We start from the raw sequence: 22650 nt of genomic DNA, 5'->3' as shown, positions 1-22650 counted from the left end.
CAGTAGCTTAAAAAGACGCTTAAAATGCCCTTTGGAAGAGCAGTGAAGGTCGCAGTAGCTTAACAAGACGGTTTAATTGCACCTTGGAAGAGACGTGCAGGTCGCAGTAGCTTTACAAGACGGTTTAAATGCCCCTTGGAAGAGTCGTCCAGGTCGCAGTAGCTTAACAAGACGGTTTAAATGGCCCTTGGAAGAGACGTGCAGGTCGCAGTAGCTTAACAAGACGGTTTAAATGCCCCGTGGAAGAGACGTCCAGGTCGCAGTAGCTTAACAAGACGGTTTAAATGCCCCTTGGAAGAGACATACAGGTCGCAGCAGCTTAACAAGACGGTTTAAATGCCCATTGAAGAGACGTACAGGTCGCAGTAGCTTAACAAGATGGTTTAAATGCCCCTTGGAAGAGACGTGCATGTCGCAGTAGCTTAACAAGACGGTTTAAATGGCCCTTGGAAGAGAAGTGCAGGTCGCAGTAGCTTAACAAGACAGTTTAATTGCCCCTTGGAAGAGACGTGCAGTTCGCAGTAGCTTAACAAGACGGTTTAAATGCCCCTTGGAAGAGACGTGCAGGTCGCAGTAGATTAACAAGATGGATTAAATGCCCCTCGGAAGAGCAGTGGAGGTCGCAGTAGCTTAACAAGACGGTTTAAATGCCCCTTGGAAGAGATGTGCAGGTCGCAGTAGCTTAACAAGACGGTTTAAATGCCCCGTGGAAGAGGCGTGCAGGTCGCAGTAGCTTAACAAGATGGTTTAAATGCCCCTTGGAAGAGACGTGCAGGTCGCAGTAGATTAACAAGATGGATTAAATGCCCCTTGGAAGAGCAGTGGAGGTCGCAGTAGCTTAACAAGACGGTTTAAATGCCCCTTGGAAGAGACGTGCAGGTCGCAGTAGCTTAACAAGACGGTTTAAATGCCCCTTGGAAGAGACGTCCAGGTCGCAGTAGCTTAACAAGACGGTTTAAATGCCCCTTGGAAGAGACATACAGGTCGCAGCAGCTTAACAAGACGGTTTAAATGCCCATTGAAGAGACGTACAGGTCGCACTAGCTTAACAAGATGGTTTAAATGCCCCTTGGAAGAGACGTGCATGTCGCAGTAGCTTAACAAGACGGTTTAAATGCCCCTTGGAAGAGAAGTGCAGGTCGCAGTAGCTTAACAAGACAGTTTAATTGCCCCTTGGAAGAGACGTGCAGTTCGCAGTAGGTTAACAAGACGGTTTAAATGCCCCTTGGAAGAGACGTGCAGGTCGCAGTAGATTAACAAGATGGATTAAATGCCCCTTGGAAGAGCAGTGGAGGTCGCATTAGCTTAACAAGACGGTTTAAATGCCCCTTGGAAGAGATGTGCAGGTCGCAGTAGCTTAACAAGACGGTTTAAATGCCCCGTGGAAGAGACGTGCAGGTCGCAGTAGCTTAACAAGACGGTTTAAATGCCCCTTGGAAGAGACGTGCAGGTCGCAGAAGCTTAGAAAGACGGTTTAAATGCCCCTTGAAAGAGAGGTGCAGGTCGCAGTAGCTTAACAAGACAGTTTAAATGCCCCTTGGTAGAGACGTGCAGGTCGCAGTAGCTTAACAAGACGGTTTAAATGCCCATTGGAAGAGAGGTGGAGGTCGCAGTAGCTTAACAAGACGGTTTAAAAGCCCCTTGGAAGAGACATGCAGGTCGCAGTAGCTTAACAAGACGGTTTAAATGCCCCTTGGAAGAGACGTGCAGGTCGCAGTAGCTTAACAAGACGGTTTACATGCCCCTTGGAAGAGACGTGCAGGTCGCAGTAGCTTAACCAGACGGTTTAAATGCCCCTTGCAAGAGACGTGCAAGTCGCAATAGCTTAACAAGACGGTTTAAATGCACCAAGGAAGAGACGAGCAGGTCGCAGTAGCTTAACAAGATGGTTTAAATGCCCATTGGAAGAGCGATGGAGGTCACAGTAGCTTAACAAGACGGTTTAAATGCCCCTTGGAAAAGACATGCAGGTCACAGTAGCTTAAGAAGACGGTTTAAATGCCCCTTGGAAAAGACATTCAGGTCGCAGTAGCTTAACAAGACGGTTTAAATGCCCCTTGGAAAAGACACGCAGGTCGCAGTAGCTTAACAAGATAGTTTAAATGCCTCTTGGAAGAGATGTGCAGGTCGCAGTAGCTTAACAAGACGGTTTAAATGCTCCTTGGAAGAGATGTGCAGGTCGCAGTAGATTAACAAGATGGATTAAATGCCCCTTGGAAGAGCAGTGGAGGTCACAGTAGCTTAACAAGATGGTTTAAATGCCCCTTGGACGAGATGTGCAGGTCGCAGTAGCTTAACAAGACGGTTTAAATGCCCCTTGGAAGAGACGTGCAGGTCGCAGTAGCTTAACAAGACGGTTTAAATGCCCCTTGGAAGAGATGTGCAGGTCGCAGTAGCTTAGCAAGACTGTTTAAATGCCCCTTGGAAGAGAGGTGCAGGTCGCAGTAGCTTAACAAGACGGTTTAAATGCCCCTTGGAAGAGACGTGCAGGTCGCAGTAGCTTAACAAGACGGTTTAAATGCCCCTTGGAAGAGACGTGCAGGTCGCAGTAGCTTAACAAGACGGTGTACATGCCCCTTGGAAGAGACGTGCAGGTCGCAGTAGCTTAACAAGACGGTTTAAATGCCCCTTGCAAGAGACGTGCAGGTCGCAGTAGCTTAACAAGACGGTTTAAATGCCCCTTGGAAGAGACGTGCAGGTCGCAGTAGCTTAACAAGACGGTGTACATGCCCCTTGGAAGAGACGTGCAGGTCGCAGTAGCTTAACAAGACGGTTTAAATGCCCCTTGCAAGAGACGTGCAAGTCGCAATAGCTTAACAAGACGGTTTAAATGCCCCAAGGAAGAGACGAGCAGGTTGCAGTAGCTTAACAAGATGGTTTAAATGCCCATTGGAAGAGCGGTGGAGGTCACAGTAGCTTAACAAGACGGTTTAAATGCCCCTTGGAACAGACATGCAGGTCACAGTAGCTTAACAACATGGTTTAAATGCCCCTTGGAACAGACGTGCAGGTCACAGTAGCTTAACAAGACGGTTTAAATGCCCCTTGGAAAAGACATGCAGGTCACAGTAGCTTAACAAGACGGTTTAAATGCCCCTTGGAAAAGACATGCAGGTCGCAGTAGCTTAACAAGACGGTTTAAATGCCCCTTCGAAAAGACATGCAGGTCGCAGTAGCTTAACAAGATGGTTTAAATGCCCCTTGGAAGAGATGTGCAGGTCGCAGTAGCTTAACAAGACGGTTTAAATGCCCCTTGGAAGAGACGTGCAGGTCGCAGTAGATTAACAAGATGGATTAAATGCTCCTTGGAAGAGCAGTGGAGGTCACAGTAGCTTAACAAGACGGTTTAAATGCCCCTTGGAAGAGATGTGCAGGTCGCAGTAGCTTAACAAGACCGTTTAAATGCCCCTTGGAAGAGACGTGCAGGTCGCAGTAGCTTAGCAAGACTGTTTAAATGCCCCTTGGAAGAGAGGTGCAGGTCGCAGTAGCTTAACAAGACAGTTTAAATGCCCCTTGGAAGAGACGTGCAGGTCGCAGTAGCTTAACAAGACGGTTTAAATGCCCCTTGGAAGAGCGGTGGAGGTCACAGTAGCTTAACAAGACGGTTTAAATGCCCCTTGGAAAAGACATGCTGGTCACAGTAGCTTAACAAGATGGTTTAAATGCCCATTGGAAGAGAGGTGGAGGTCACAGTAGCTTAACAAGATGGTTTAAATGCCCCTTAGAAAAGACATGCAGGTCACAGTAGCTTAACAAGATGGTTTATATGCCCCTTGGAAAAGACATGCAGGTCGCAGTAGCTTAACAAGATGGTTTAAATGCCCCTTGGAAGAGATGTGCAGGTCGCAGTAGCTTAACAAGATGGTTTAAATGCCTCTTCGAAGAGGCTTGCAGGTCGCAGTAGCTTACCAAGACGGTTTAAATGCCTCTTGGATGAGACGTGCAGGTCGCAGTATCTTAGCAAGACCCTTTAAATGCCCCTTGGAAGAGGGGTGGATGTAGCAGTAGCTTAACAAGACGGTTTAAATGCCCCTTGGAAGAGAGCTGGAGGTTGCAGTAGCTTACCAAGACAGTTTAAATGCCCCTTGGAAGAGATGTGCTGGTCGCAGTAGCTTAACAAGAGGGTTTAAATGCCCCTTGGAAGAGATGTGCATGTCGCAGTAGCTTAACAAGACGGTTTAAATGCCCCTTGGAAGAGACGTGCAGGTCGCAGTAGCTTATCAAGACGGTTTAAATGCCCCTTGTAAGAGACGTGCAGGTCGCAGTAGCTTAACAAGACGGTTTAAATGCCCCTTGGAAGGGAGGTGGTGGTCGCAGTAGCTTACCAAGACAGTTTAAATGCCCCTTGGAAGAGACGTACAGGTCGCAGCAGCTTAACAAGACGGTTTAAATGCCCCTTGGAAGAGACGTACAGGTCGCAGTAGCTTAACAAGATGGTTTAAATGCCCCTTGGAAGAGACGTGCAGGTCACAGTAGCTTAACAAGACGATTTAAATGCCACTTGGAAGAGACATACAGGTCGCAGTAGCTTAACAAGACGGTTTAAATGCCCCTTGGCAGAGACGTGCAGGTCGCAGTAGCTTAACAAGAGGGTTTAAATGCCATTTGGAAGGGATGTGCAGGTCTCAGTAGCTTAACAAGACGGATTACATGCCCCTTGGAAGAGACGTGCAGGTCGCAGTAGATTAACAAGACGGTTTAAATGCCCCTTGGTAGAGACGTGCAGGTCACAGTAGCTTATCAAGACGCTTAAAATGCCCTTTGGAAGAGCAGTGAAGGTCGCAGTAGCTTAACAAGACAGTTTAAATGCCCCTTGGAAGAGACGTGCAGGTTGCAGTAGCTTTACAAGACGGTTTAAATGCCCCTTGGAAGAGAGGTGCAGGTCGCAGTAGCTTAACAAGACGGTTTAAATGCCCCTTGGAAGAGACGTGCAGGTCGCAGTAGCTTAACAAGACGGTTTAAATGCCCCTTGGAAGAGACGTACAGGTCGAAGTAGCTTAACAAGACAGTTTAAATGCCCCTTGGAAGAGACGTGCAGTTCGCAGTAGCTTAACAAGACGGTTTAAATGCCCCTTGGTAGAGACGTGCAGGTCACAGTAGCTTTACAAGACGGTTAAAATGCCCTTTGGAAGAGCGGTGAAAGTCGAAGGAGCTTAACAAGACGGTTTAAATGCCCCTTGGAAGAGATGTGGATGTCGCAATAGCATAACAAGACGGTTTAAATGCCCCTTGGAAGAGACGTGCAGGTCGCAGTAGCTTAACAAGACGGTTTAAATGCACCTTGGAAGAGACGTGCAGGTCGCAGTAGCTTAACAAGATGGTTTAAATGCCCCTTGGAAGAGAGGTGGAGGTCGCAGTAGCTTAACAAGACACTTTAAATGCCCCTTGGAAGAGACGTGCAGGTCGCAGTAGCTTACCAAGATGGTTTAAATGCCCCTTGGAAGAGAGGTGGAGGTCGCAGTAGCTTAACAATATAGTTTAAATGCCCCTTTGAAGAGACGTGCAGGTCTCAGTAGCTTAACAAGACGGTTTAAATGCCCCCCGGAAGAGACGTGCAGGTCGCAGTAGCTTAACAAGACGGTTTACATGCCCCTTGGAAGAGACGTGCAGGACGCAGTAGCTTAACAAGACGGTTTAAATGCCCCTTGCAAGAGACGTGCAGGTCGCAGTAGCTTAACAAGACGGTTTAAATGCCCCAAGGAAGAGACGAACAGGTCACAGTCGCTTAACAAGATGGTTTAAATGCCCCTTGGAAAAGACATGCAGGTCACAGTAGCTTAAGAAGATGGTTTAAATGACCATTGGAAGAGCGGTGGAGGTCACAGTAGCTTAACAAGACGGTTTAAATGCCCCTTGGAAAAGACATGCAGGTCACAGTAGCTTAACAAGATGGTTTAAATGCCCCTTGGAAAAGACATGGAGGTCGCAGTAGCTTAACAATACAGTTTAAATGCCCCTTGGAAGAGGCTTGCAGGTCGCAGTAGCTTACCAAGATGGTTTAAATGCCCCTTGGTAGAGACGTGCAGGTCACAGTAGCTTATCAAGACACTTAAAATGCCCTTTGGAAGAGCAGTGAAGGTCGCAGTAGCTTAACAAGACGGTTTAAATGCCCCTTGGAAGAGACGTGCAGGTCGCAGTAGCTTTACAAGACGGTTTAAATGCCCCTTGGAAGAGACGTGCAGGTCGCAGTAGCTTAACAAGACGGTTTAAATGCCCCTTGGTAGAGAGGTGGAGGTCGCAGTAGCTTAACAAGACTGTTTAAATGCCCCTTGGAAGATTGGAAGAGACGTGCAGGTCGCAGTAGCTTAACAAGACGACTTAAATGCCCCTTGGAAGAGCAGTGGAGGTCGCAGTAGATTAACAAGACGGTTTAAATGCCCCTTGGTAGAGACGTGCAGGTCACAGTAGCTTAACAAGAAGCTTAAAATGCCCTTTGGAAGAGCAGTGAAGGTCGCAGTAGCTTAACAAGACGGTTTAAATGCCCCTTGGAAGAGACATGCAGGTCGCAGTAGCTTTACAAGACGGTTTAAATGCCCCTTGGAAGAGACGTGCAGGTCGCAGTAGCTTAACAAGACAGTTTAAATGCCCCTTGGAAGAGAGGTGGAGGTCGCAGTAGCTTAACAAGACAGTTTAAATGCCCCTTTGAAGAGACGTGCAGGTCGCAGTAGCTTAACAAAACGGTTTAAATGCCCCTTGGAAGAGACGTAGAGGTCGCAGGAGCTTAACAACACAGTTTAAATGCCCATTGGAAGAGACGTACAGGTCGCAGTAGCTTAACAAGATGGTTTAAATGCCCCTTGGAAGAGACGTGCAGGTCACAGTAGCTTAACAAGATGGTTTAAATGCCCCTTGGAAGAGACGTGCAGGTCGCAGTAGCTTAACAAGACCGTTTAAATGCCCCTTGAAAGAGCGGTGGAGGTCGCAATAGCTTAACAAAACGGTTTAAATGCCCCTTGGAAGAGAGGTGGAGGTCGCAGTAGCTTAACAAGACAGTTTAAATGCCCCTTTGAAGAGATGTGCAGGTCGCAGTAGCTTAACAAGATGGTTTAAATGCCCCTTGAAAGAGACGTCCAGGTCGCAGTAGCTTAACAAGACGGTTTAAATGCCCCTTGGAAGAGACGTGCAGGTCGCAGTAGCTTAACAAGACAGTTTAAATGCCCCTTGGAAGAGACGTGCAGGTCGCAGTAGCTTAACAAGACGGTTTAAATGCCCCTTGGAAGAGAGGTGGAGGTCGCAGAAGCTTAACAAGACAGTTTAAATGCCCCTTGGAAGAGACGTGCAGGTCGCAGTAGCTTAACAAGACGGTTTAAATGCCCCTTGGAAGAGAGGTGGAGGTCGCAGAAGCTTAACAAGACAGTTTAAATGCCCCTTTGTAGAGACGTGCAGGTCGCAGTAGCTTAACAAGACGGTTTAAATGCCCCTTGGAAGAGACGTGCAGGTCGCAGTAGCTTAACAAGACGGTTTAAATGCCCCTTGGAAGAGACGTGCAGGTCGCAGTAGCTTAACAAGACGGTTTAAATGCCCCTTGGAAGAGACGTGCAGGTCGCAGTAGCTTAACAAGACGGTTTAAATGCCCCTTGGAAGAGACGTGCAGGTCACAGTAGCTTAACAAGACGGTTTAAATGCCCCTTGGAAAAGACATGCAGGTCACAGTAGCTTAACAAGACGGTTTAAATGCCCCTTGGAAAAGACATGCAGGTCGCAGTAGCTTAACAAGACGGTTTAAATGCCCCTTCGAAAAGACATGCAGGTCGCAGTAGCTTAACAAGATGGTTTAAATGCCCCTTGGAAGAGATGTGCAGGTCGCAGTAGCTTAACAAGACGGTTTAAATGCCCCTTGGAAGAGACGTGCAGGTCGCAGTAGATTAACAAGATGGATTAAATGCTCCTTGGAAGAGCAGTGGAGGTCACAGTAGCTTAACAAGACGGTTTAAATGCCCCTTGGAAGAGATGTGCAGGTCGCAGTAGCTTAACAAGACCGTTTAAATGCCCCTTGGAAGAGACGTGCAGGTCGCAGTAGCTTAGCAAGACTGTTTAAATGCCCCTTGGAAGAAAGGTGCAGGTCGCAGTAGCTTAACAAGACGGTTTAAATGCCCCTTGGAAGAGACGTGCAGGTCGCATTAGCTTAACAAGACGGTTTAAATGCCCCTTGGAAGAGCGGTGGAGGTCACAGTAGCTTAACAAGACGGTTTAAATGCCCCTTGGAAAAGACATGCTGGTCACAGTAGCTTAACAAGATGGTTTAAATGCCCATTGGAAGAGAGGTGGAGGTCACAGTAGCTTAACAAGATGGTTTAAATGCCCCTTAGAAAAGACATGCAGGTCACAGTAGCTTAACAAGATGGTTTATATGCCCCTTGGAAAAGACATGCAGGTCGCAGTAGCTTAACAAGATGGTTTAAATGCCCCTTGGAAGAGATGTGCAGGTCGCAGTAGCTTAACAAGATGGTTTAAATGCCTCTTCGAAGAGGCTTGCAGGTCGCAGTAGCTTACCAAGACGGTTTAAATGCCTCTTGGATGAGACGTGCAGGTCGCAGTATCTTAGCAAGACCCTTTAAATGCCCCTTGGAAGAGGGGTGGATGTAGCAGTAGCTTAACAAGACGGTTTAAATGCCCCTTGGAAGAGAGCTGGAGGTTGCAGTAGCTTACCAAGAGAGTTTAAATGCCCCTTGGAAGAGATGTGCTGGTCGCAGTAGCTTAACAAGAGGGTTTAAATGCCCCTTGGAAGAGATGTGCATGTCGCAGTAGCTTAACAAGACGGTTTAAATGCCCCTTGGAAGAGACGTGCAGGTCGCAGTAGCTTATCAAGACGGTTTAAATGCCCCTTGTAAGAGACGTGCAGGTCGCAGTAGCTTAACAAGACGGTTTAAATGCCCCTTGGAAGGGAGGTGGTGGTCGCAGTAGCTTACCAAGACAGTTTAAATGCCCCTTGGAATAGACATGCAGGTCGCAGTAGCTTAACAAGACCGTTTAAATGCCCCTTGGAAGAGACGTACAGGTCGCAGCAGCTTAACAAGACGGTTTAAATGCCCATTGGAAGAGACGTACAGGTCGCAGTAGCTTAACAAGATGGTTTAAATGCCCCTTGGAAGAGACGTGCAGGTCACAGTAGCTTAACAAGACGATTTAAATGCCACTTGGAAGAGACGTACAGGTCGCAGTAGCTTAACAAGACGGTTTAAATGCCCCTTGGCAGAGACGTGCAGGTCGCAGTAGCTTAACAAGAGGGTTTAAATGCCATTTGGAAGGGATGTGCAGGTCTCAGTAGCTTAACAAGACGGATTACATGCCCCTTGGAAGAGACGTGCAGGTCGCAGTAGATTAACAAGACGGTTTAAATGCCCCTTGGTAGAGACGTGCAGGTCACAGTAGCTTATCAAGACGCTTAAAATGCCCTTTGGAAGAGCAGTGAAGGTCGCAGTAGCTTAACAAGACAGTTTAAATGCCCCTTGGAAGAGACGTGCAGGTTGCAGTAGCTTTACAAGACGGTTTAAATGCCCCTTGGAAGAGAGGTGCAGGTCGCAGTAGCTTAACAAGACGGTTTAAATGCCCCTTGGAAGAGACGTGCAGGTCGCAGTAGCTTAACAAGACGGTTTAAATGCCCCTTGGAAGAGACGTACAGGTCGAAGTAGCTTAACAAGACAGTTTAAATGCCCCTTGGAAGAGACGTGCAGTTCGCAGTAGCTTAACAAGACGGTTTAAATGCCCCTTGGTAGAGACGTGCAGGTCACAGTAGCTTTACAAGACGGTTAAAATGCCCTTTGGAAGAGCGGTGAAAGTCGAAGGAGCTTAACAAGACGGTTTAAATGCCCCTTGGAAGAGATGTGGATGTCGCAATAGCATAACAAGACGGTTTAAATGCCCCTTGGAAGAGACGTGCAGGTCGCAGTAGCTTAACAAGACGGTTTAAATGCACCTTGGAAGAGACGTGCAGGTCGCAGTAGCTTAACAAGATGGTTTAAATGCCCCTTGGAAGAGAGGTGGAGGTCGCAGTAGCTTAACAAGACACTTTAAATGCCCCTTGGAAGAGACGTGCAGGTCGCAGTAGCTTACCAAGATGGTTTAAATGCCCCTTGGAAGAGAGGTGGAGGTCGCAGTAGCTTAACAATATAGTTTAAATGCCCCTTTGAAGAGACGTGCAGGTCTCAGTAGCTTAACAAGACGGTTTAAATGCCCCCCGGAAGAGACGTGCAGGTCGCAGTAGCTTAACAAGACGGTTTACATGCCCCTTGGAAGAGACGTGCAGGACGCAGTAGCTTAACAAGACGGTTTAAATGCCCCTTGCAAGAGACGTGCAGGTCGCAGTAGCTTAACAAGACGGTTTAAATGCCCCAAGGAAGAGACGAACAGGTCACAGTCGCTTAACAAGATGGTTTAAATGCCCCTTGGAAAAGACATGCAGGTCACAGTAGCTTAAGAAGATGGTTTAAATGACCATTGGAAGAGCGGTGGAGGTCACAGTAGCTTAACAAGACGGTTTAAATGCCCCTTGGAAAAGACATGCAGGTCACAGTAGCTTAACAAGATGGTTTAAATGCCCCTTGGAAAAGACATGGAGGTCGCAGTAGCTTAACAATACAGTTTAAATGCCCCTTGGAAGAGGCTTGCAGGTCGCAGTAGCTTACCAAGACGGTTTAAATGCCCCTTGGTAGAGACGTGCAGGTCACAGTAGCTTATCAAGACACTTAAAATGCCCTTTGGAAGAGCAGTGAAGGTCGCAGTAGCTTAACAAGACGGTTTAAATGCCCCTTGGAAGAGACGTGCAGGTCGCAGTAGCTTTACAAGACGGTTTAAATGCCCCTTGGAAGAGACGTGCAGGTCGCAGTAGCTTAACAAGACGGTTTAAATGCCCCTTGGTAGAGAGGTGGAGGTCGCAGTAGCTTAACAAGACTGTTTAAATGCCCCTTGGAAGATTGGAAGAGACGTGCAGGTCGCAGTAGCTTAACAAGACGACTTAAATGCCCCTTGGAAGAGCAGTGGAGGTCGCAGTAGATTAACAAGACGGTTTAAATGCCCCTTGGTAGAGACGTGCAGGTCACAGTAGCTTAACAAGAAGCTTAAAATGCCCTTTGGAAGAGCAGTGAAGGTCGCAGTAGCTTAACAAGACGGTTTAAATGCCCCTTGGAAGAGACATGCAGGTCGCAGTAGCTTTACAAGACGGTTTAAATGCCCCTTGGAAGAGACGTGCAGGTCGCAGTAGCTTAACAAGACAGTTTAAATGCCCCTTGGAAGAGAGGTGGAGGTCGCAGTAGCTTAACAAGACAGTTTAAATGCCCCTTTGAAGAGACGTGCAGGTCGCAGTAGCTTAACAAAACGGTTTAAATGCCCCTTGGAAGAGACGTAGAGGTCGCAGGAGCTTAACAACACAGTTTAAATGCCCATTGGAAGAGACGTACAGGTCGCAGTAGCTTAACAAGATGGTTTAAATGCCCCTTGGAAGAGACGTGCAGGTCACAGTAGCTTAACAAGATGGTTTAAATGCCCCTTGGAAGAGACGTGCAGGTCGCAGTAGCTTAACAAGACCGTTTAAATGCCCCTTGAAAGAGCGGTGGAGGTCGCAATAGCTTAACAAAACGGTTTAAATGCCCCTTGGAAGAGAGGTGGAGGTCGCAGTAGCTTAACAAGACAGTTTAAATGCCCCTTTGAAGAGATGTGCAGGTCGCAGTAGCTTAACAAGATGGTTTAAATGCCCCTTGAAAGAGACGTCCAGGTCGCAGTAGCTTAACAAGACGGTTTAAATGCCCCTTGGAAGAGACGTGCAGGTCGCAGTAGCTTAACAAGACAGTTTAAATGCCCCTTGGAAGAGACGTGCAGGTCGCAGTAGCTTAACAAGACGGTTTAAATGCCCCTTGGAAGAGAGGTGGAGGTCGCAGTAGCTTAACAAGACAGTTTAAATGCCACTTGGAAGAGACGTGCAGGTCGCAGTAGCTTAACAAGACGGTTTAAATGCCCCTTGGAAGAGAGGTGGAGGTCGCAGAAGCTTAACAAGACAGTTTAAATGCCCCTTTGTAGAGACGTGCAGGTCGCAGTAGCTTAACAAGACGGTTTAAATGCCCCTTGGAAGAGACGTGCAGGTCGCAGTAGCTTAACAAGACGGTTTAAATGCCCCTTGGAAGAGACGTGCAGGTCGCAGTAGCTTAACAAGACGGTTTAAATGCCCCTTGGAAGAGACGTGCAGGTCGCAGTAGCTTAACAAGACGGTTTAAATGCCCCTTGGAAGAGACGTGCAGGTCACAGTAGCTTAACAAGACGGTTTAAATGCCCCTTGGAAAAGACATGCAGGTCACAGTAGCTTAACAAGACGGTTTAAATGCCCCTTGGAAAAGACATGCAGGTCGCAGTAGCTTAACAAGACGGTTTAAATGCCCCTTCGAAAAGACATGCAGGTCGCAGTAGCTTAACAAGATGGTTTAAATGCCCCTTGGAAGAGATGTGCAGGTCGCAGTAGCTTAACAAGACGGTTTAAATGCCCCTTGGAAGAGACGTGCAGGTCGCAGTAGATTAACAAGATGGATTAAATGCTCCTTGGAAGAGCAGTGGAGGTCACAGTAGCTTAACAAGACGGTTTAAATGCCCCTTGGAAGAGATGTGCAGGTCGCAGTAGCTTAACAAGACCGTTTAAATGCCCCTTGGAAGAGACGTGCAGGTCGCAGTAGCTTAGCAAGACTGTTTAAATGCCCCTTGGAAGAAAGGTGCAGGTCGCAGTAGCTTAACAAGACGGTTTAAATGCCCCTTGGAAGAGACGTGCAGGTCGCAGTAGCTTAACAAGACGGTTTAAATGCCCCTTGGAAGAGCGGTGGAGGTCACAGTAGCTTAACAAGACGGTTTAAATGCCCCTTGGAAAAGACATGCTGGTCACAGTAGCTTAACAAGATGGTTTAAATGCCCATTGGAAGAGAGGTGGAGGTCACAGTAGCTTAACAAGATGGTTTAAATGCCCCTTAGAAAAGACATGCAGGTCACAGTAGCTTAACAAGATGGTTTATATGCCCCTTGGAAAAGACATGCAGGTCGCAGTAGCTTAACAAGATGGTTTAAATGCCCCTTGGAAGAGATGTGCAGGTCGCAGTAGCTTAACAAGATGGTTTAAATGCCTCTTCGAAGAGGCTTGCAGGTCGCAGTAGCTTACCAAGACGGTTTAAATGCCTCTTGGATGAGACGTGCAGGTCGCAGTATCTTAGCAAGACCCTTTAAATGCCCCTTGGAAGAGGGGTGGATGTAGCAGTAGCTTAACAAGACGGTTTAAATGCCCCTTGGAAGAGAGCTGGAGGTTGCAGTAGCTTACCAAGACAGTTTAAATGCCCCTTGGAAGAGATGTGCTGGTCGCAGTAGCTTAACAAGAGGGTTTAAATGCCCCTTGGAAGAGATGTGCATGTCGCAGTAGCTTAACAAGACGGTTTAAATGCCCCTTGGAAGAGACGTGCAGGTCGCAGTAGCTTATCAAGACGGTTTAAATGCCCCTTGTAAGAGACGTGCAGGTCGCAGTAGCTTAACAAGACGGTTTAAATGCCCCTTGGAAGGGAGGTGGTGGTCGCAGTAGCTTACCAAGACAGTTTAAATGCCCCTTGGAATAGACATGCAGGTCGCAGTAGCTTAACAAGACCGTTTAAATGCCCCTTGGAAGAGACGTACAGGTCGCAGCAGCTTAACAAGACGGTTTAAATGCCCATTGGAAGAGACGTACAGGTCGCAGTAGCTTAACAAGATGGTTTAAATGCCCCTTGGAAGAGACGTGCAGGTCACAGTAGCTTAACAAGACGATTTAAATGCCACTTGGAAGAGACGTACAGGTCGCAGTAGCTTAACAAGACGGTTTAAATGCCCCTTGGCAGAGACGTGCAGGTCGCAGTAGCTTAACAAGAGGGTTTAAATGCCATTTGGAAGGGATGTGCAGGTCTCAGTAGCTTAACAAGACGGATTACATGCCCCTTGGAAGAGACGTGCAGGTCGCAGTAGATTAACAAGACGGTTTAAATGCCCCTTGGTAGAGACGTGCAGGTCACAGTAGCTTATCAAGACGCTTAAAATGCCCTTTGGAAGAGCAGTGAAGGTCGCAGTAGCTTAACAAGACAGTTTAAATGCCCCTTGGAAGAGACGTGCAGGTTGCAGTAGCTTTACAAGACGGTTTAAATGCCCCTTGGAAGAGAGGTGCAGGTCGCAGTAGCTTAACAAGACGGTTTAAATGCCCCTTGGAAGAGACGTGCAGGTCGCAGTAGCTTAACAAGACGGTTTAAATGCCCCTTGGAAGAGACGTACAGGTCGAAGTAGCTTAACAAGACAGTTTAAATGCCCCTTGGAAGAGACGTGCAGTTCGCAGTAGCTTAACAAGACGGTTTAAATGCCCCTTGGTAGAGACGTGCAGGTCACAGTAGCTTTACAAGACGGTTAAAATGCCCTTTGGAAGAGCGGTGAAAGTCGAAGGAGCTTAACAAGACGGTTTAAATGCCCCTTGGAAGAGATGTGGATGTCGCAATAGCATAACAAGACGGTTTAAATGCCCCTTGGAAGAGACGTGCAGGTCGCAGTAGCTTAACAAGACGGTTTAAATGCACCTTGGAAGAGACGTGCAGGTCGCAGTAGCTTAACAAGATGGTTTAAATGCCCCTTGGAAGAGAGGTGGAGGTCGCAGTAGCTTAACAAGACACTTTAAATGCCCCTTGGAAGAGACGTGCAGGTCGCAGTAGCTTACCAAGATGGTTTAAATGCCCCTTGGAAGAGAGGTGGAGGTCGCAGTAGCTTAACAATATAGTTTAAATGCCCCTTTGAAGAGACGTGCAGGTCTCAGTAGCTTAACAAGACGGTTTAAATGCCCCCCGGAAGAGACGTGCAGGTCGCAGTAGCTTAACAAGACGGTTTACATGCCAATTGGAAGAGACGTGCAGGACGCAGTAGCTTAACAAGACGGTTTAAATGCCCCTTGCAAGAGACGTGCAGGTCGCAGTAGCTTAACAAGACGGTTTAAATGCCCCAAGGAAGAGACGAACAGGTCACAGTCGCTTAACAAGATGGTTTAAATGCCCCTTGGAAAAGACATGCAGGTCACAGTAGCTTAAGAAGATGGTTTAAATGACCATTGGAAGAGCGGTGGAGGTCACAGTAGCTTAACAAGACGGTTTAAATGCCCCTTGGAAAAGACATGCAGGTCACAGTAGCTTAACAAGATGGTTTAAATGCCCCTTGGAAAAGACATGGAGGTCGCAGTAGCTTAACAATACAGTTTAAATGCCCCTTGGAAGAGGCTTGCAGGTCGCAGTAGCTTACCAAGACGGTTTAAATGCCCCTTGGTAGAGGCGTGCAGGTCACAGTAGCTTATCAAGACACTTAAAATGCCCTTTGGAAGAGCAGTGAAGGTCGCAGTAGCTTAACAAGACGGTTTAAATGCCCCTTGGAAGAGACGTGCAGGTCGCAGTAGCTTTACAAGACGGTTTAAATGCCCCTTGGAAGAGACGTGCAGGTCGCAGTAGCTTAACAAGACGGTTTAAATGCCCCTTGGTAGAGAGGTGGAGGTCGCAGTAGCTTAACAAGACTGTTTAAATGCCCCTTGGAAGATTGGAAGAGACGTGCAGGTCGCAGTAGCTTAACAAGACGACTTAAATGCCCCTTGGAAGAGCAGTGGAGGTCGCAGTAGATTAACAAGACGGTTTAAATGCCCCTTGGTAGAGACGTGCAGGTCACAGTAGCTTAACAAGAAGCTTAAAATGCCCTTTGGAAGAGCAGTGAAGGTCGCAGTAGCTTAACAAGACGGTTTAAATGCCCCTTGGAAGAGACATGCAGGTCGCAGTAGCTTTACAAGACGGTTTAAATGCCCCTTGGAAGAGACGTGCAGGTCGCAGTAGCTTAACAAGACAGTTTAAATGCCCCTTGGAAGAGAGGTGGAGGTCGCAGTAGCTTAACAAGACAGTTTAAATGCCCCTTTGAAGAGACGTGCAGGTCGCAGTAGCTTAACAAAACGGTTTAAATGCCCCTTGGAAGAGACGTAGAGGTCGCAGGAGCTTAACAACACAGTTTAAATGCCCATTGGAAGAGACGTACAGGTCGCAGTAGCTTAACAAGATGGTTTAAATGCCCCTTGGAAGAGACGTGCAGGTCACAGTAGCTTAACAAGATGGTTTAAATGCCCCTTGGAAGAGACGTGCAGGTCGCAGTAGCTTAACAAGACCGTTTAAATGCCCCTTGAAAGAGCGGTGGAGGTCGCAATAGCTTAACAAAACGGTTTAAATGCCCCTTGGAAGAGAGGTGGAGGTCGCAGTAGCTTAACAAGACAGTTTAAATGCCCCTTTGAAGAGATGTGCAGGTCGCAGTAGCTTAACAAGATGGTTTAAATGCCCCTTGAAAGAGACGTCCAGGTCGCAGTAGCTTAACAAGACGGTTTAAATGCCCCTTGGAAGAGACGTGCAGGTCGCAGTAGCTTAACAAGACAGTTTAAATGCCCCTTGGAAGAGACGTGCAGGTCGCAGTAGCTTAACAAGACGGTTTAAATGCCCCTTGGAAGAGAGGTGGAGGTCGCAGTAGCTTAACAAGACAGTTTAAATGCCCCTTGGAAGAGACGTGCAGGTCGCAGTAGCTTAACAAGACGGTTTAAATGCCCCTTGGAAGAGAGGTGGAGGTCGCAGAAGCTTAACAAGACAGTTTAAATGCCCCTTTGTAGAGACGTGCAGGTCGCAGTAGCTTAACAAGACGGTTTAAATGCCCCTTGGAAGAGACGTGCAGGTCGCAGTAGCTTAACAAGACGGTTTAAATGCCCCTTGGAAGAGACGTGCAGGTCGCAGTAGCTTAACAAGACGGTTTAAATGCCCCTTGGAAGAGACGTGCAGGTCGCAGTAGCTTAACAAGACGGTTTAAATGCCCCTTGGAAGAGACGTGCAGGTCACAGTAGCTTAACAAGACGGTTTAAATGCCCCTTGGAAAAGACATGCAGGTCACAGTAGCTTAACAAGACGGTTTAAATGCCCCTTGGAAAAGACATGCAGGTCGCAGTAGCTTAACAAGACGGTTTAAATGCCCCTTCGAAAAGACATGCAGGTCGCAGTAGCTTAACAAGACGGTTTAAATGCCCCTTGGAAGAGACGTGCAGGTCGCAGTAGATTAACAAGATGGATTAAATGCTCCTTGGAAGAGCAGTGGAGGTCACAGTAGCTTAACAAGACGGTTTAAATGCCCCTTGGAAGAGATGTGCAGGTCGCAGTAGCTTAACAAGACCGTTTAAATGCCCCTTGGAAGAGACGTGCAGGTCGCAGTAGCTTAGCAAGACTGTTTAAATGCCCCTTGGAAGAAAGGTGCAGGTCGCAGTAGCTTAACAAGACGGTTTAAATGCCCCTTGGAAGAGACGTGCAGGTCGCAGTAGCTTAACAAGACGGTTTAAATGCCCCTTGGAAGAGCGGTGGAGGTCACAGTAGCTTAACAAGACGGTTTAAATGCCCCTTGGAAAAGACATGCTGGTCACAGTAGCTTAACAAGATGGTTTAAATGCCCATTGGAAGAGAGGTGGAGGTCACAGTAGCTTAACAAGATGGTTTAAATGCCCCTTAGAAAAGACATGCAGGTCACAGTAGCTTAACAAGATGGTTTATATGCCCCTTGGAAAAGACATGCAGGTCGCAGTAGCTTAACAAGATGGTTTAAATGCCCCTTGGAAGAGATGTGCAGGTCGCAGTAGCTTAACAAGATGGTTTAAATGCCTCTTCGAAGAGGCTTGCAGGTCGCAGTAGCTTACCAAGACGGTTTAAATGCCTCTTGGATGAGACGTGCAGGTCGCAGTATCTTAGCAAGACCCTTTAAATGCCCCTTGGAAGAGGGGTGGATGTAGCAGTAGCTTAACAAGACGGTTTAAATGCCCCTTGGAAGAGAGCTGGAGGTTGCAGTAGCTTACCAAGACAGTTTAAATGCCCCTTGGAAGAGATGTGCTGGTCGCAGTAGCTTAACAAGAGGGTTTAAATGCCCCTTGGAAGAGATGTGCATGTCGCAGTAGCTTAACAAGACGGTTTAAATGCCCCTTGGAAGAGACGTGCAGGTCGCAGTAGCTTATCAAGACGGTTTAAATGCCCCTTGTAAGAGACGTGCAGGTCGCAGTAGCTTAACAAGACGGTTTAAATGCCCCTTGGAAGGGAGGTGGTGGTCGCAGTAGCTTACCAAGACAGTTTAAATGCCCCTTGGAATAGACATGCAGGTCGCAGTAGCTTAACAAGACGGTTTAAATGCCCCTTGGTAGAGACGTGCAGGTCACAGTAGCTTTACAAGACGGTTAAAATGCCCTTTGGAAGAGCGGTGAAAGTCGAAGGAGCTTAACAAGACGGTTTAAATGCCCCTTGGAAGAGATGTGGATGTCGCAATAGCATAACAAGACGGTTTAAATGCCCCTTGGAAGAGACGTGCAGGTCGCAGTAGCTTAACAAGACGGTTTAAATGCACCTTGGAAGAGACGTGCAGGTCGCAGTAGCTTAACAAGATGGTTTAAATGCCCCTTGGAAGAGAGGTGGAGGTCGCAGTAGCTTAACAAGACACTTTAAATGCCCCTTGGAAGAGACGTGCAGGTCGCAGTAGCTTACCAAGATGGTTTAAATGCCCCTTGGAAGAGAGGTGGAGGTCGCAGTAGCTTAACAATATAGTTTAAATGCCCCTTTGAAGAGACGTGCAGGTCTCAGTAGCTTAACAAGACGGTTTAAATGCCCCCCGGAAGAGACGTGCAGGTCGCAGTAGCTTAACAAGACGGTTTACATGCCCCTTGGAAGAGACGTGCAGGACGCAGTAGCTTAACAAGACGGTTTAAATGCCCCTTGCAAGAGACGTGCAGGTCGCAGTAGCTTAACAAGACGGTTTAAATGCCCCAAGGAAGAGACGAACAGGTCACAGTCGCTTAACAAGATGGTTTAAATGCCCCTTGGAAAAGACATGCAGGTCACAGTAGCTTAAGAAGATGGTTTAAATGACCATTGGAAGAGCGGTGGAGGTCACAGTAGCTTAACAAGACGGTTTAAATGCCCCTTGGAAAAGACATGCAGGTCACAGTAGCTTAACAAGATGGTTTAAATGCCCCTTGGAAAAGACATGGAGGTCGCAGTAGCTTAACAATACAGTTTAAATGCCCCTTGGAAGAGGCTTGCAGGTCGCAGTAGCTTACCAAGACGGTTTAAATGCCCCTTGGTAGAGACGTGCAGGTCACAGTAGCTTATCAAGACACTTAAAATGCCCTTTGGAAGAGCAGTGAAGGTCGCAGTAGCTTAACAAGACGGTTTAAATGCCCCTTGGAAGAGACGTGCAGGTCGCAGTAGCTTTACAAGACGGTTTAAATGCCCCTTGGAAGAGACGTGCAGGTCGCAGTAGCTTAACAAGACGGTTTAAATGCCCCTTGGTAGAGAGGTGGAGGTCGCAGTAGCTTAACAAGACTGTTTAAATGCCCCTTGGAAGATTGGAAGAGACGTGCAGGTCGCAGTAGCTTAACAAGACGACTTAAATGCCCCTTGGAAGAGCAGTGGAGGTCGCAGTAGATTAACAAGACGGTTTAAATGCCCCTTGGTAGAGACGTGCAGGTCACAGTAGCTTAACAAGAAGCTTAAAATGCCCTTTGGAAGAGCAGTGAAGGTCGCAGTAGCTTAACAAGACGGTTTAAATGCCCCTTGGAAGAGACATGCAGGTCGCAGTAGCTTTACAAGACGGTTTAAATGCCCCTTGGAAGAGACGTGCAGGTCGCAGTAGCTTAACAAGACAGTTTAAATGCCCCTTGGAAGAGAGGTGGAGGTCGCAGTAGCTTAACAAGACAGTTTAAATGCCCCTTTGAAGAGACGTGCAGGTCGCAGTAGCTTAACAAAACGGTTTAAATGCCCCTTGGAAGAGACGTAGAGGTCGCAGGAGCTTAACAACACAGTTTAAATGCCCATTGGAAGAGACGTACAGGTCGCAGTAGCTTAACAAGATGGTTTAAATGCCCCTTGGAAGAGACGTGCAGGTCACAGTAGCTTAACAAGATGGTTTAAATGCCCCTTGGAAGAGACGTGCAGGTCGCAGTAGCTTAACAAGACCGTTTAAATGCCCCTTGAAAGAGCGGTGGAGGTCGCAATAGCTTAACAAAACGGTTTAAATGCCCCTTGGAAGAGAGGTGGAGGTCGCAGTAGCTTAACAAGACAGTTTAAATGCCCCTTTGAAGAGATGTGCAGGTCGCAGTAGCTTAACAAGATGGTTTAAATGCCCCTTGAAAGAGACGTCCAGGTCGCAGTAGCTTAACAAGACGGTTTAAATGCCCCTTGGAAGAGACGTGCAGGTCGCAGTAGCTTAACAAGACAGTTTAAATGCCCCTTGGAAGAGACGTGCAGGTCGCAGTAGCTTAACAAGACGGTTTAAATGCCCCTTGGAAGAGAGGTGGAGGTCGCAGTAGCTTAACAAGACAGTTTAAATGCCCCTTGGAAGAGACGTGCAGGTCGCAGTAGCTTAACAAGACGGTTTAAATGCCCCTTGGAAGAGAGGTGGAGGTCGCAGAAGCTTAACAAGACAGTTTAAATGCCCCTTTGTAGAGACGTGCAGGTCGCAGTAGCTTAACAAGACGGTTTAAATGCCCCTTGGAAGAGACGTGCAGGTCGCAGTAGCTTAACAAGACGGTTTAAATGCCCCTTGGAAGAGACGTGCAGGTCGCAGTAGCTTAACAAGACGGTTTAAATGCCCCTTGGAAGAGACGTGCAGGTCGCAGTAGCTTAACAAGACGGTTTAAATGCCCCTTGGAAGAGACGTGCAGGTCACAGTAGCTTAACAAGACGGTTTAAATGCCCCTTGGAAAAGACATGCAGGTCACAGTAGCTTAACAAGACGGTTTAAATGCCCCTTGGAAAAGACATGCAGGTCGCAGTAGCTTAACAAGACGGTTTAAATGCCCCTTCGAAAAGACATGCAGGTCGCAGTAGCTTAACAAGATGGTTTAAATGCCCCTTGGAAGAGATGTGCAGGTCGCAGTAGCTTAACAAGACGGTTTAAATGCCCCTTGGAAGAGACGTGCAGGTCGCAGTAGATTAACAAGATGGATTAAATGCTCCTTGGAAGAGCAGTGGAGGTCACAGTAGCTTAACAAGACGGTTTAAATGCCCCTTGGAAGAGATGTGCAGGTCGCAGTAGCTTAACAAGACCGTTTAAATGCCCCTTGGAAGAGACGTGCAGGTCGCAGTAGCTTAGCAAGACTGTTTAAATGCCCCTTGGAAGAAAGGTGCAGGTCGCAGTAGCTTAACAAGACGGTTTAAATGCCCCTTGGAAGAGACGTGCAGGTCGCAGTAGCTTAACAAGACGGTTTAAATGCCCCTTGGAAGAGCGGTGGAGGTCACAGTAGCTTAACAAGACGGTTTAAATGCCCCTTGGAAAAGACATGCTGGTCACAGTAGCTTAACAAGATGGTTTAAATGCCCATTGGAAGAGAGGTGGAGGTCACAGTAGCTTAACAAGATGGTTTAAATGCCCCTTAGAAAAGACATGCAGGTCACAGTAGCTTAACAAGATGGTTTATATGCCCCTTGGAAAAGACATGCAGGTCGCAGTAGCTTAACAAGATGGTTTAAATGCCCCTTGGAAGAGATGTGCAGGTCGCAGTAGCTTAACAAGATGGTTTAAATGCCTCTTCGAAGAGGCTTGCAGGTCGCAGTAGCTTACCAAGACGGTTTAAATGCCTCTTGGATGAGACGTGCAGGTCGCAGTATCTTAGCAAGACCCTTTAAATGCCCCTTGGAAGAGGGGTGGATGTAGCAGTAGCTTAACAAGACGGTTTAAATGCCCCTTGGAAGAGAGCTGGAGGTTGCAGTAGCTTACCAAGACAGTTTAAATGCCCCTTGGAAGAGATGTGCTGGTCGCAGTAGCTTAACAAGAGGGTTTAAATGCCCCTTGGAAGAGATGTGCATGTCGCAGTAGCTTAACAAGACGGTTTAAATGCCCCTTGGAAGAGACGTGCAGGTCGCAGTAGCTTATCAAGACGGTTTAAATGCCCCTTGTAAGAGACGTGCAGGTCGCAGTAGCTTAACAAGACGGTTTAAATGCCCCTTGGAAGGGAGGTGGTGGTCGCAGTAGCTTACCAAGACAGTTTAAATGCCCCTTGGAATAGACATGCAGGTCGCAGTAGCTTAACAAGACCGTTTAAATGCCCCTTGGAAGAGACGTACAGGTCGCAGCAGCTTAACAAGACGGTTTAAATGCCCATTGGAAGAGACGTACAGGTCGCAGTAGCTTAACAAGATGGTTTAAATGCCCCTTGGAAGAGACGTGCAGGTCACAGTAGCTTAACAAGACGATTTAAATGCCACTTGGAAGAGACGTACAGGTCGCAGTAGCTTAACAAGACGGTTTAAATGCCCCTTGGCAGAGACGTGCAGGTCGCAGTAGCTTAACAAGAGGGTTTAAATGCCATTTGGAAGGGATGTGCAGGTCTCAGTAGCTTAACAAGACGGATTACATGCCCCTTGGAAGAGACGTGCAGGTCGCAGTAGATTAACAAGACGGTTTAAATGCCCCTTGGTAGAGACGTGCAGGTCACAGTAGCTTATCAAGACGCTTAAAATGCCCTTTGGAAGAGCAGTGAAGGTCGCAGTAGCTTAACAAGACAGTTTAAATGCCCCTTGGAAGAGACGTGCAGGTTGCAGTAGCTTTACAAGACGGTTTAAATGCCCCTTGGAAGAGAGGTGCAGGTCG

Source organism: Phyllobates terribilis, unplaced genomic scaffold (genome assembly GCF_046119375.1).
Source record: "Phyllobates terribilis strain yellow unplaced genomic scaffold, ASM4611937v1 Scaffold_1__5_contigs__length_1240528914, whole genome shotgun sequence".
In the NCBI taxonomy this organism is placed as follows: domain Eukaryota; kingdom Metazoa; phylum Chordata; class Amphibia; order Anura; family Dendrobatidae; genus Phyllobates; species Phyllobates terribilis.
Note: the sequence above shows the minus strand (reverse complement) of the source record.